The 12,420-nt window shown below is 39.7% G+C and overlaps 1 protein-coding gene across 4 annotated transcripts in view; it reads left to right on the forward strand.

Annotated features, from left to right (window-relative positions):
- The window catches only part of LOC123518832 (guanine nucleotide-binding protein G(o) subunit alpha), a 221,543-nt gene that overhangs the window by 158,539 nt on the left and 50,584 nt on the right, over window positions 1-12,420 (forward strand). The window lies entirely within an intron of this gene.

Below are 12,420 nucleotides of genomic sequence, written 5' to 3' on the forward strand. Positions count from 1 at the left end.
AAGAAAGGGAATAGAAAAATGAGGAATTGAGAAAAGGATGGGAAAGAAAGGGGAAAGGGAAATAGGATGCTGATTGGAACAGATAGGAGAGGAAAGTGTAGAAAAAAAGATGAATTAAGGATGAAGGAAAAGAAGGAATGAAGAGAGAAAAATAAGTGATTCGAATGTACATTTTAATTTTGTTATTATTGCTGTTATTATTATTATTATTATTATTATTATTATTATTATTATTATTATTATTATTATTGTTATTATTTTCATTTTCATTTCTTTTTACGAGCCAGAGTAAAGATTAGATAGACAGATGGAAGAGAGAGAGAGAGAGAGAGAGAGAGAGAAGAGTGTCAGGCTTTCCCAATACCACACCACACACATTCATCAGGAAGCCTTTTTACACTCTCTCTCTCTCTCTCTCTCTCTCTCTCTCTCTCTCTCTCTCTCTCTCTCTCTCTCTCTCTCTCTCTCTCTCTCTCTCTCTCTCTCTCTCTCTCTCTCTCTCAGCTTCGTCTCGTTTCAGATGAGAAAAATTCTAGTTAATGGGAACACTGGTACCCTCTCCCCTTACTTCCCCTTACTCCTTCCCCACCTCTCCCCCTTACCTCTTACCTCTTGTTCACCACTGCTGCCTGTAATTTATGTGTTCTCCATCCTCTTCGTCCTTTCTTCGTCTTTTTTCTCTTTCTCTTTTCTTCCTCACTGTTTTTCCGTCTTCGTAACCCAGTTTTGTTCTTGATATTGTTTTTGTTTTTTTACTTTTTTTTATTCTTTCTTATAGTTGTTTTTGTTCCTCTTTCCTTTTTTCGTAGTTTTTTTTTGTCCTTTTCCTCGTTATGATAGGAGTGGTAGTAGTAGTAGTAGTAGTAGTGATAATAATAGTGATGATGATAATATGAACAACAACAACAACAACACTAGCAAGCAGACCTGTCTATTTTTAAACTTCAATTTCTGCAGCATCATTATTTTTATCAAGCAAGGATCATGAATAAATTAAGTGTTCCTATTTTCATTTTAGAGCGAAACTTAAATGTCTTACTTATTCTACAACTCCTCCTCCTCCTCCTCCTCCTCCTCCTCCTCCTCCTCCTCCTCCTCTTTTTATTTTGTTTTTTGTTTTGTTTTCCTGATCTTGTTTCTTTGGGTTTTCCTCTTACTCCTGCTCCTTCTCAAGATTCTTTTACTTCCCCTTTCCTTACAATTTTTTCCTTGTTTCTTTATTTCGTTAGCTTTCTTTCTATTTTTGAGGCCTTTTTCATTGACAACCGCATATATTCTTCCTCTCTCTCTTGGTCTTCCCCTCACTCTTTCCATCGCTGTCTCCCTCTCCCTGCACTTTGCATGTAATAACACTATATATAGCATCTCTGATCTTATTCCGAATCCATCACTGAGGCAATACATGTATATCTGCGTTGGCCTTTTCTCCTCCTCACTGACCACTGCGCCCACGCCTCTGACGCGACACCCACTCTGAATACCTGATATCCTACTCACTCCCACACACACACACACACACACACACACACACACACACACACACACACACACACACACACACACACACACACACACACACACACACACACACACACACACACACACACACACACACACACACACACACACACACACACACAACAATTTACCTACTTTTTTATTTGCATTTCCAAAAGAGATAGATAGATAGATAGATAGGTAGATAGATTATTATTGATTAACTTGATAAAATGCATAAAAAAGATGTCTTAGTAAAGATAATATACATGTTAATTTCTTTTTTCTTTGTTGATTTTTTTATTTGATTGAGTCTTCTTTCTTTAAGTTAATATATCTGTCAACTCACCTTTCTCATTCTTCTCTTAACACGCACACACTTATTTACTTACTTACTTGCCTTTCCTAACAAATACATACTCCCAATACAAACATACATTTATCTAACACACCTGCTCATCTTCCCCCAATACACACCTGTCCTAAAACACACCTGCTCATAACACACACCTCTCCCCAACAAGCACCTGGTTCGTATCCACCTAAACCCAGAGCTGCTTTCCCAACCAACACACACACACACACACACACACACACACACACACACACACACACACACACACACACACACACACACACACACACACACACACACACACACACACACACCTCGCTCTATCACCGCGTGGGCCACAAAATCTGAGCCCAAAGGTATCAGTGGCAAGCGTTTTAATTACCTGTTGCCATGGTAACGCTGAGATCTCCATAGTGACCGGGTGGTGGTGGTGGTGGTGGTGGTAGGGAGCTCAGCCATGGCGTATTGATAGTGGTGATCGTTGTGGTGATTTTGTTTATTATTGTGACTGATTTTGGTGTGTGTGATGTGGTTTTTTTTTGTGTTGTTGTTGTTGTTGTTGTTATTGGTGGTGGTGATGGTGGTGGTGGTGGTGATTATAATTTTGTTTGGGGTAATGAAATGAGATGACAGTGATGGTGATGACATTTACAGTTGTGGAAGTCATGGTGAAGTATTGAAACAGTGATTATGGTGTTATGTATTAATGGTGGTGGTGGTGGTGGTGGTGGTAAATGTCAGGATGATGATGTTGCTGGAAATAGTAACAAGTGATTTAAGATTTAAGATGAAGCGGCAGAATTGTGAGAAATGTGAGTCTTGTGATCTGCGCTGGAGTATAAAGTTTTTTGGGGAGTCGGAGATCAGTTGGTATTTTTGTTTTCCTAACTAGAACGTCGGGAATGTAATTTTTTTTTCATTTTTTGCTTATTTTGTTTAATTTCTTATTCATTTTTTGTTTACCTGTGTATTTTTTTTTTTTTTTCATTTTCCTTTCATTTTTGTTTTTTACATTTTGCATTTTGATGTCAAAGATGTTTTTTGTCTCTCTCTCTCTCTCTCTCTCTCTCTCTCTCTCTCTCTCTCTCTCTCTCTCTCTCTCTCTCTCTCTCTCTCTCTCTCTCTCTCTCTCTCTCTCTCTCTCTCTCTCTCTCTCTCTCTCTCTCTCTCTTTCTCTCTGCATTTCGTTTTCATGTCAAAGTTTAAATCTGGTTTTTCTCTTTTCTGAACTCTTTTTCACCCTTTTCTGCATAATGCTGAAAATACAAACATTTCTATTTTGATATGTAATTTTCCTTTACATCTCTTTGAATTTCAATGTCAAAGATGAAATCCGCTCTTTTTCTCTTACTTTTTTTTTTTTTTTTTTTTGTTAATATCATACACGGAAGCGAGTTTTTTTTCTCGTTTTTTTTTTTAAGACAGTTTTTCTATATATACAAATGAAAGAAAAGTCTGCAATTTATTTTCATTTTTTAATATCTTTTTTGGAAGAATCCTGTTTTTTGTTTAAATATTTTTTTTTTTTCATTCATCATTATTCTTCGGCCAGCGAACGTGAATGCAAGAGTCCAAGGAAAGGATGGAAGGACCACGTGTATCGAACTAGAGACGAGGACATCAAAAAACAACTCCTGGGCCGCGACACTTGAATAGGAATTGTATTAATGATTCCCAAATATCGGCTGTCACGCCTGTCCACCCCAGAGTGCAGCCCCCACCTCCCTCAACACACACACACACACACACACACACACACACACACACACACACACACACACACACACACACACACACACACACACACACACACACACACACACACACACACACACCTATCAGGACACATAATAGCCAAGTTCAGGTTCCAATACGTTCCTTCTCGCCTCATGCTTACAAAATTCATCAAACAACTTGTCTAACCTCTTTCTTTTTCTTTTTCTTTTTTTCTCCTGTTCAGTGTAGCAGTTTAGTTTTTTTTTCATGATTATTGTCGTTTATTTGTTCGTTATTGTTGTTTTTAGGACTGGATTCCATTTTTCTCATAACCACGTGTAATTTTTTTTGGTTCTATATATTTTTTTTTTCGGATTGTGTCTCTTGAATAGTTTTGTAGACTAGAGGAGATCTGATTAACTTTCTATATTCTCTCTCTCTCTCTCTCTCTCTCTCTCTCTCTCTCTCTCTCTCTCTCTCTCTCTCTCTCTCTCTCTCTCTCTCTCTCTCTCTCTCTCTCTCTCTCTCTCTCTCTCTCTCTCTCTCTCTCTCTCTCTCTCTCTCTCTCCCTGCTTCGTTAAAAAGATACAATGATTTTTTTTCGAGCATAGCTGATAAATAAATAAAAAAAAAGGTAGAATAACATGCCTCTCGCTTCGTATCTTAAAAAAAAAAAAAAAAAAGATAAACAATGAAATAGAAAAACATATTTATGAGTATATATTGCACTGTGTTGTCCACGTTTTGATCTTTCATGTTCCATTCGATTGTGTATAACTGTACAGCCATTTATTTATTTATTCTATATAGTCCAGCTTTGATCTTTTGTTCTGTTTGATCGTGTGTTCTTATTTATTCTATTATTTTTACTATGGTGTGTTATATTTATTCATTTACTCACGGGACCTTCCATATATTAAAAGGAAAAATTGTGTCAAAGCTACATTGTTTAGTTTGGTGATTAATAGACAAATAGATAGATACTTAGATTGATAGATGAAAGAATAGATAGATTGATTGATTTGGCTGATTTATGAGCCAGCGCACCGCAACCACAAAGTCACACGGAGCAGTAGTCTGAAGTGAAGCAGAGGTAACACTAGGGGACTTCCGACTCAGGTAACGATTATCAGTGAAGGTAATGAGTTGGAAAGGCATGTAGGTGGTGGTGCTGGTTGTGACGAATGTTGATTGTAATGATTGTAACGGTGACGGGTTTCATAACTAATGGCAGTGGTGATAGTGAGGTTAACATAGTAGTGATGGTGACAGATGACGGGTTTCATAACGTTACCAATAGTGGTGGAGGTGATAGTGAGGATAACATGATAGTGATGGTGACTGGCATAGTGTGTGATATATAACAAAGCAACACCCATAGTAGATAGTGATAGATGTAGTGTTTATAATGGCAGCGATAGTTATGATGATAGTGATGATGATGATGATGATGGTGTGAAAATGAATCCCTTACGTAACATGGATTATACACTCGTAGTTGTGAGAATGAATGATGGTGATAGGGATAGTGGTTATGATGACAGTGATGGTGATGATGGTGAGGCCGCGACACCTTCTCCCTTCCCAGGTGAGTCACAGAGCCGCTTATAGGATGAGGAGAGTAAATATTTACCTGCTGGAGCGGCTAGGATGAGGGATACGGCAGTGAAAGGCTAGTAGTAGTAGTAGTAGTAGTAGTAGTTAATTGTAATAGTGATAGTAATAACAGCTAACACTCTCTCTCTCTCTCTCTCTCTCTCTCTCTCTCTCTCTCTCTCTCTCTCTCTCTCTCTCTCTCTCTCTCTCTCTCTCTCTCTCTCTCTCTCTCTCTCTCTCTCTCTCTCTCTCTCTCTCTCTCTCTCTCTCTCTCTCTCTCTCTCTCTCTCTCTCTCTCTCTCTCTCTCTCTCTCTCTCTCTCCCTCTCCTTTCAAAGCAAGCATGAAAAAAGAGCAGGCAAAAATCTGACACCGACGCAGTAAATCAAGCAGTAAGTAATGAGAGAGTCGAGGACCATGAAATAAGTATGAACACTGGTACTTCAGCTTGTCCTTGTAACTAGTAAAGGATGAGGAAAAAGACCTGCGTTTCCCCTTCCTCCTCCTTCTTCTCCTCCTCGCCATCATCATCATCATCATCATCATCCTTAGTGAGTTTGTCAATAGTCACTGCCAAATATCCATGTCTGTAATTGCGTGTGGGTGTAGTTTAGCACAGGAAAAATTTATGTTATTGCCATTTTGTCGTGAAAAGAGTCATGGTGGGAAGTGTAAGTGTGTGTGTGTGTGTGTGTGTGTGTGTGTGGGTATGGGTCTAGGTGTGGGTGTATGTGTGTGTCTGTGCGTGTCGTGAGTCGATGTTTTTACTACTACTACTACTACTACTACTACCACCACCACCACTACCACTGGGAAACACAGTATAGTTTTTTTTTGCATTAGTAGCTTTGGTGTGCGATGGTGGTGGCAGTGGTGGTGGTAATGGTGACTCAAGTATTGGTGATATTGATGCAGACATAATGGACAGTGCTTGGCTGCATATTCCTTACCTTCATATTGGCGTGTGGCTCGACTTTTCGCTGTCTTTTACGTCAGTTCTCGGGAAGGTTAAAGAATGACGTAATGGTGCTTATTTGTGTGTGTGTGTGTGTGTGTGTGTGTGTGTGTGTGTGTGTGTGTGTGTGTGTGTGTGTGTGTGTGTGTGTGTGTGTGTGTGTGTGTGTGTGTGACGCAGAGTGGCTACATTTGTTGATTTCTAAGGTAGGGAGAATTGAAACTTGATCTCTTGTTAAAACTTGAAAATATAAGAACGTGCAATTTACAGTACCTGATTATTTTTTATGTTGGTTAGTTAGTGGTCTATCTATCTATCTATCTATCTGTCTATCTATCTATCTATCTATCTGTTTTTTTCCCTATGTCCTATTATTCTACCTATCGTTCCATCTATTTCCCTGTTTATCGATCTATTAATCTACCTATGTATGTCTATATATCTACTTTCCTTAGAGACTTATGACCTCTTCCTCTTCCTCTTCCTCTTCCTCTTCCTCTTCCTCTTCTTCCTCCTCCTCCTCCTCCTCCTCCTCCTCCTCCTCCTCCTCCTCCTCCTCCTCCTCCTCCTCCTCCTCCTCCTCCTCCTCCTCCTCCTCCTCCTCCTCCTTTTTAACTTTATATTTATTTGATCATTAACATTCATGTCTACCTCCTTCTCCACGAAATGAAATATAACCCTGCGCATCAAAAAGAATAAATGAATAAAATGAAGGACGCAGTATTTTTATCGTGGAAATACTACACGTTTTCTTTGAGTTTATTTTGTGCCTAGAGAGAGAGAGAGAGAGAGAGAGAGAGAGAGAGAGAGAGAGAGAGAGAGAGAGAGAGAGAGAGAGAGCGTTTCTACATACGAAATATTAATGGGAGAGGAAGATAGAAAAGGAAACGACGCAGGTGTGCTAATTACCACTGCAGGTGTTCAGGGAGGGACGCGTAAACACCTGTAGAGGGGGGAAAAAGTTACATCAATAGTGTCTTCTATGAACCCTAAGATCGCTTATCGCCTGCACTTCTTGATACAAAAAAGACCAAATATGTATATCAGAAAAGAGAAGTATATATAGAGAGAAGAAAAAAAAGGTAGAAACTAGAAACATGTTGAATTTGAATCTATGTACGCCGAGACTCTAAAGCATTTGAAACTTTTAGAAACATTTTGAGATATTTATTGGTGGCCATGCATACAAATATAGTAATGCTAAATAGTAATCATAAATAAACCCAGTGTAAATATATATCTACTACATTATTCGTTTCTCTATGCGTATTATAATCTATCATATCCTTATTTTCTTCTTCATTTTAAGGCGTCAACTTTTACTTCAGCCTCACCCAATGACAAATAATGCTGTTCCCTCCACTATTATTGTTCTTCGTAATGAGTTGAAAGCTTTGATCGTAGAGGAGGCGGGAAAATAATCAAACAAAACCACGTCGGATGAAATTAAGAAAAAAAAAAGAAATAATGAAAAATAAAATAGCATGAACGTTGGATGGAAATGGTCTAGTGCCGAAGAAGAGAAAGGAATCTGTAGGGAAATTAAATACCGGAATAGAAATAAAAGAATTGTCGTTTTTAGAATTGTAAATGAAACTCGCTACAGGAATTCTTTGATGCTAGAGAGAGAGAGAGAGAGAGAGTGAGTGTGTGTGTGTGTGTGTGTGTGTGTGTGTGTGTGTGTGTGTGTGTGTGTGTGTGAGTGTTTGTTTAGCAAGGTCGAGGTGGAGGTATATTGGGAGTCACGAGGCAGAGAGAAGATACGAAGAAGGAGCAGGAGGAGGAGGAGGAGGAGGAGGAGGAGGAGGAGGAGGAGGAGGAGGAGGAGAAAAGAAGAGGAGTAAAAAGAGGAACACAAAGGGATAGTTGTGGCTTTCTATCAGGTGAGGTTGAGGGTCGTGGCAACTTGAACGGAGAGAGAGGAGAGAGAGAGAGAGAGAGAGAGAGAGAGAGAGAGAGAGAGAGAGAGAGAGAGGAGGAGGGAGAGAGAGTGGATGGGTGGATGCCCGCCTTTGTTTATTACAGGTGTTTGTCTTGGCCCTTGATATTGGCTCCTTTGAGAGAGAGAGAGAGAGAGAGAGAGAGAGAGAGAGAGAGAGAGAGCAAAATATAATGAATCTTTACTTCCTTCCTCTATTTATACACCTCTTGTAACACACACACACACACACACACACACACACACACACACATATATATATATATATATATATATATATATATATATATATAGAGAGAGAGAGAGAGAGGGTTCAAATTAAAAGAAAATATATAAACTTTTACCCTCATTCTCTATTTATACACCTCCGTCACACACACACACACACACACACACACACACACACACACACACACACACACACACACACACACACACACACACACACACCTGTAGCCGGGTCGTGACGTCAGAGGGGCAGGTGACCAATAGGGTGACTCCGCCAGGCAGGTGTTCCCATTATGTGGATTTCACGTTGGGGTTGCTACGTGTGCTTACCTCATTGATTTCCGATGAATGGGGGTAGTGGTGGTGGTGGTGGGAGTGGTGGTGGTGGGGTTTGAAGGGGGGACGGGGTTGCAGGAGAGGGTTCAGATTAAAGGTGTTGCTCTTAAGGTGTGTTTTATGGGGTTGGTGTTGGTCTGGGTGGCTTAATTTGTTTGTTATCTGGTTCGTTCGTTGTGGTAAGGAAATGTTTTTTTTGTTTATGTACAGTGCGTTCTCTCTCTCTCTCTCTCTCTCTCTCTCTCTCTCTCTCTCTCTCTCTCTCTCTCTCTCTCTCTCTCTCTCTCTCTCTCTCTCTCTCTCTCTCTCTCTCTCTCTCTCTCTCTCTCTCTCTCTCTCTCTCTCTCTCTCTCTCTCTCTCTCTCTCTCTCTCTCTCTCTCTCTCTCTCTCTCTCTCTCTCTCTCTCTCTCTCTCTCTCTCTCTCTCTCTCTCTCTCTCTCTCTCTCTCTCTCTTCCAAGAATGTTATAACAATTTCTGGCACGTGCATATGCATACGCGCGCGCACACACACACACACACACACACACACACACACACACACACACACACACACACACACACACACACAGAGAGAGAGAGAGAGGAGGTGGGAGAGAAGCAAAGAAGAGAAAAATTAGAACAGTTTCGGGTCGGAAATTCAACAGAGACCCAATTAACACGGCCGGGAAGACCTATTAGTCAGCCTGAGCCTTTGAGAACACCCGCGCTAAATGGACCAACAGCGGCAGGGTCGTGGCCGGAAAATTGGTCCGAAATGCTCTCGTCAGCCCGTGAAAGTCCCTCCAAAATCTAACGTCAGGGATCGGAAATAAATGGTTCGAGGACGCTGCGTTTTTGGCTCCCCTCGTCACGAAAACTGGACAGGAAATTGCAATAATTGTGTTTCTTTCCCTACTCTTTTTTTTTTTTTTTTTTTTTTTCTCCGTTCCTATTTTTTTTTTTTTTTCGTCTTCGTGTTTTCGTTGTCTAGGAGGGTGAGGTAGTAGTGTTCATTGTTGTTCAGTACTTTAATTTCTCTCTCTCTCTCTCTCTCTCTCTCTCTCTCTCTCTCTCTCTCTCTCTCTCTCTCTCTCTCTCTCTCTCTCTCTCTCTCTCTCTCTCTCTCTCTCTCTCTCTCTCTCTCTCTCTGATGGAAGTTGTTTGGTTTTCATTTTTATTTTCTTTTTTCATTTGTGAGCTCGTGACTTTATTGGTAATTTGACGAGAATTTTCTTTATCATTGTAAAAAAGAAAATTTAAAAAAACTGAAGACTCGACCTATCCTTTCTGTTGCCTTTGGAATTGTTGTTTTTCTTAATGGATGTGTTGGGCCCAGTTTCTAGAAGGTGTGTTTTCATAGTTTTGGTGATAACTTGAAGAGGAATTTCCATTATCAGCGAGAGTAAAATGTGCATGAAAATTCTATCAGTCATTTCTATGCTGTCTTTGAAAATATTACTTACTGTAGTGGAAGTTGTGGGAATTTTATTTATCGTTTTTTTTTTCAGATAGTTTAGTAAGGATTTATTATGTATGAGGAAGACACCCATGAAAAATCTCATAATTGATCGCCTTTGTTCTTTATGGAAATATTCTTCAGTTTAGTGGAAGTATTAGAATTTTGATTGCGTTTTTTTTTTCCTTTTTTATTTTTCTCTTTATAGTTTGACTAGCGATTTACGTCATCCACAAGAAAAACATCTGTGAGAAAACAAGCGATCATCTCTTTAGCCTTTGAAAATCTTCCTTGTTTTAGTGGAGATTATTGGAGTTCTTAAGTGTGTTTTCCTGACTCTTGGTAATAGTTTTGTAAGGTTGTCACAACATTAGTGAGACTAACATCGCTCAATATCCGACCAATCATCTCTGTGGCTTTTGGAAATAGTCTTAATGAGTCTAAGCTTGCTCAGAATTGCATCGAGTGGAGTGTGTGACATCTGGCGTGTGAATAGTTTACCTTACCGTCGCCGCGTTTCCTCAGGCAGCCTTTAGCCCGTTGGGAAGGATAAACAGTTGGTTGTGATGGTGGTCTCAGTTCCGCTACACGGCTAGATATTTTTAGTGCTGATTGCATAACATTGTTGCCACGTTTACTTACTGTGAGGTCTACTTGGAAACCTTTAGATAATACATAAGTGCAGGTTTACGTTGTGTTCTTCATCTTCTATCTCTAATGCACAGAATGGTATTAGTTTGCCCCCATAATGCATAAACTAATACGAATGCTAACACTGATGCCATTTTAATACATACACTTGCTCTGATTTGTTATATGTTCATTTCCCTTTCCTAATACATAATCAAGTGCTAATTTATCCCCATAACACATAAACCTAACGCAAACTAATACTACCGCCTTTCAAAATACGTAATCTGGTGCTAATGTGTTTGATGTCCTCTCTTTCCCTTCCTTCCCTTCATCTTCCTTTCCTTCATCTTGCCTCCCCTCCACTCCCCCGACAAAGAGACCTCCTCAAGGCTTTGCTAACCAGACGTCATGTATTCCGACCAAGTGTTTCCTCTCCCAGCCTCACGTAATAACTTCCTTGCACCGTGTTGGGTCTCGATTTTCACTTTTTGTACGTATCATTAACTGTCTTTTGTTTAATATCGACCCCCTTCTGTAATACATCTCGTTTATTTTCCCAGTTATAGAATTAGTGTTTTTTTTTTCTTAACTATAAGCGAAGTCTCTCTCTCTCTCTCTCTCTCTCTCTCTCTCTCTCTCTCTCTCTCTCTCTCTCTCTCTCTCTCTCTCTCTCTCTCTCTCTCTCTCTCTCTCTCTCTCTCTCTCTCTCTCTCTCTCTCTCTCTCTCTCTCTCATGTTTCGTCAACACGCAGATTATTTTCTCTTCTATTATCTCTTATTTCATTTTAGATTATTAGGATTTCTTTAACTTCAATTAAGGCTTCATTCTTTTTTGTTTTAGTTGCTGAGTCATCATTCCCATTATTATACTACAGATCCATTTTCTCCCTCCTCTTTATATTCTCACAGCATTCTATTCGACTGCTTTTACTTAACGGAGATTCTATTAAATTTACCAGCGACATGTTATCTAAGTGATTGTGCCGTGCGATAACATTGTTTACATCAGTCAAGCCTGTCAGTTAGTTAGTCAGTCAGTCACTCAGTCAGTTAGTTAGTAAGTCAATTTTCCTTCCAGAACTCATATTTTATTTCCACACCACGTCGTTTCTCTTTCCATGAATTACACTCAACAATTCTCCTGGTTTCTCTTCTCAGCAACTTGTATTCTTCTCCTTTCAGTAACTTGCACGTTCTTTTCTTTCCTTTCTACGTAACTTCAACAACATTTTCATTTTTATTATAGCTCTCTCTCTCTCTCTCTCTCTCTCTCTCTCTCTCTCTCTCTCTCTCTCTCTCTCTCTCTCTCTCTCTCTCTCTCTCTCTCTCTCTCTCTCTCTCTCTCTCTCTCTCTCTCTCTCTCTCTCTCTCTCTCTCTCTTTGCTTCCGTACACTCAGCATTTCTCGTTCTCGTCTTTCCAAAGCTTGCTCCCAAATTGTCCCTTTCTCCTTACTTTCTCTAAAACTTACAGACAACTTTTTTCTTTTTCTCTTTTCCCGAAACATGCAGTATCTTCACATTTCTTTTTTTTTAAGTTACATACGTTCAACTTTCTCTCTCTCTCTCTCTCTCTCTCTCTCTCTCTCTCTCTCTCTCTCTCTCTCTCTCTCTCTCTCTCTCTCTCTCTCTCTCTCTCTCTCTCTCTCTCTCTCTCTCTCTCTCTCTCAAGTTGTTGCGTCTTTTCTCTTCCTCAAAGTTACACTCGAGATTCCAATTATTTTCTTGTTT

This window comes from Portunus trituberculatus, chromosome 44 (assembly GCF_017591435.1).
Source record: "Portunus trituberculatus isolate SZX2019 chromosome 44, ASM1759143v1, whole genome shotgun sequence".
Lineage (NCBI taxonomy): Eukaryota > Metazoa > Arthropoda > Malacostraca > Decapoda > Portunidae > Portunus > Portunus trituberculatus.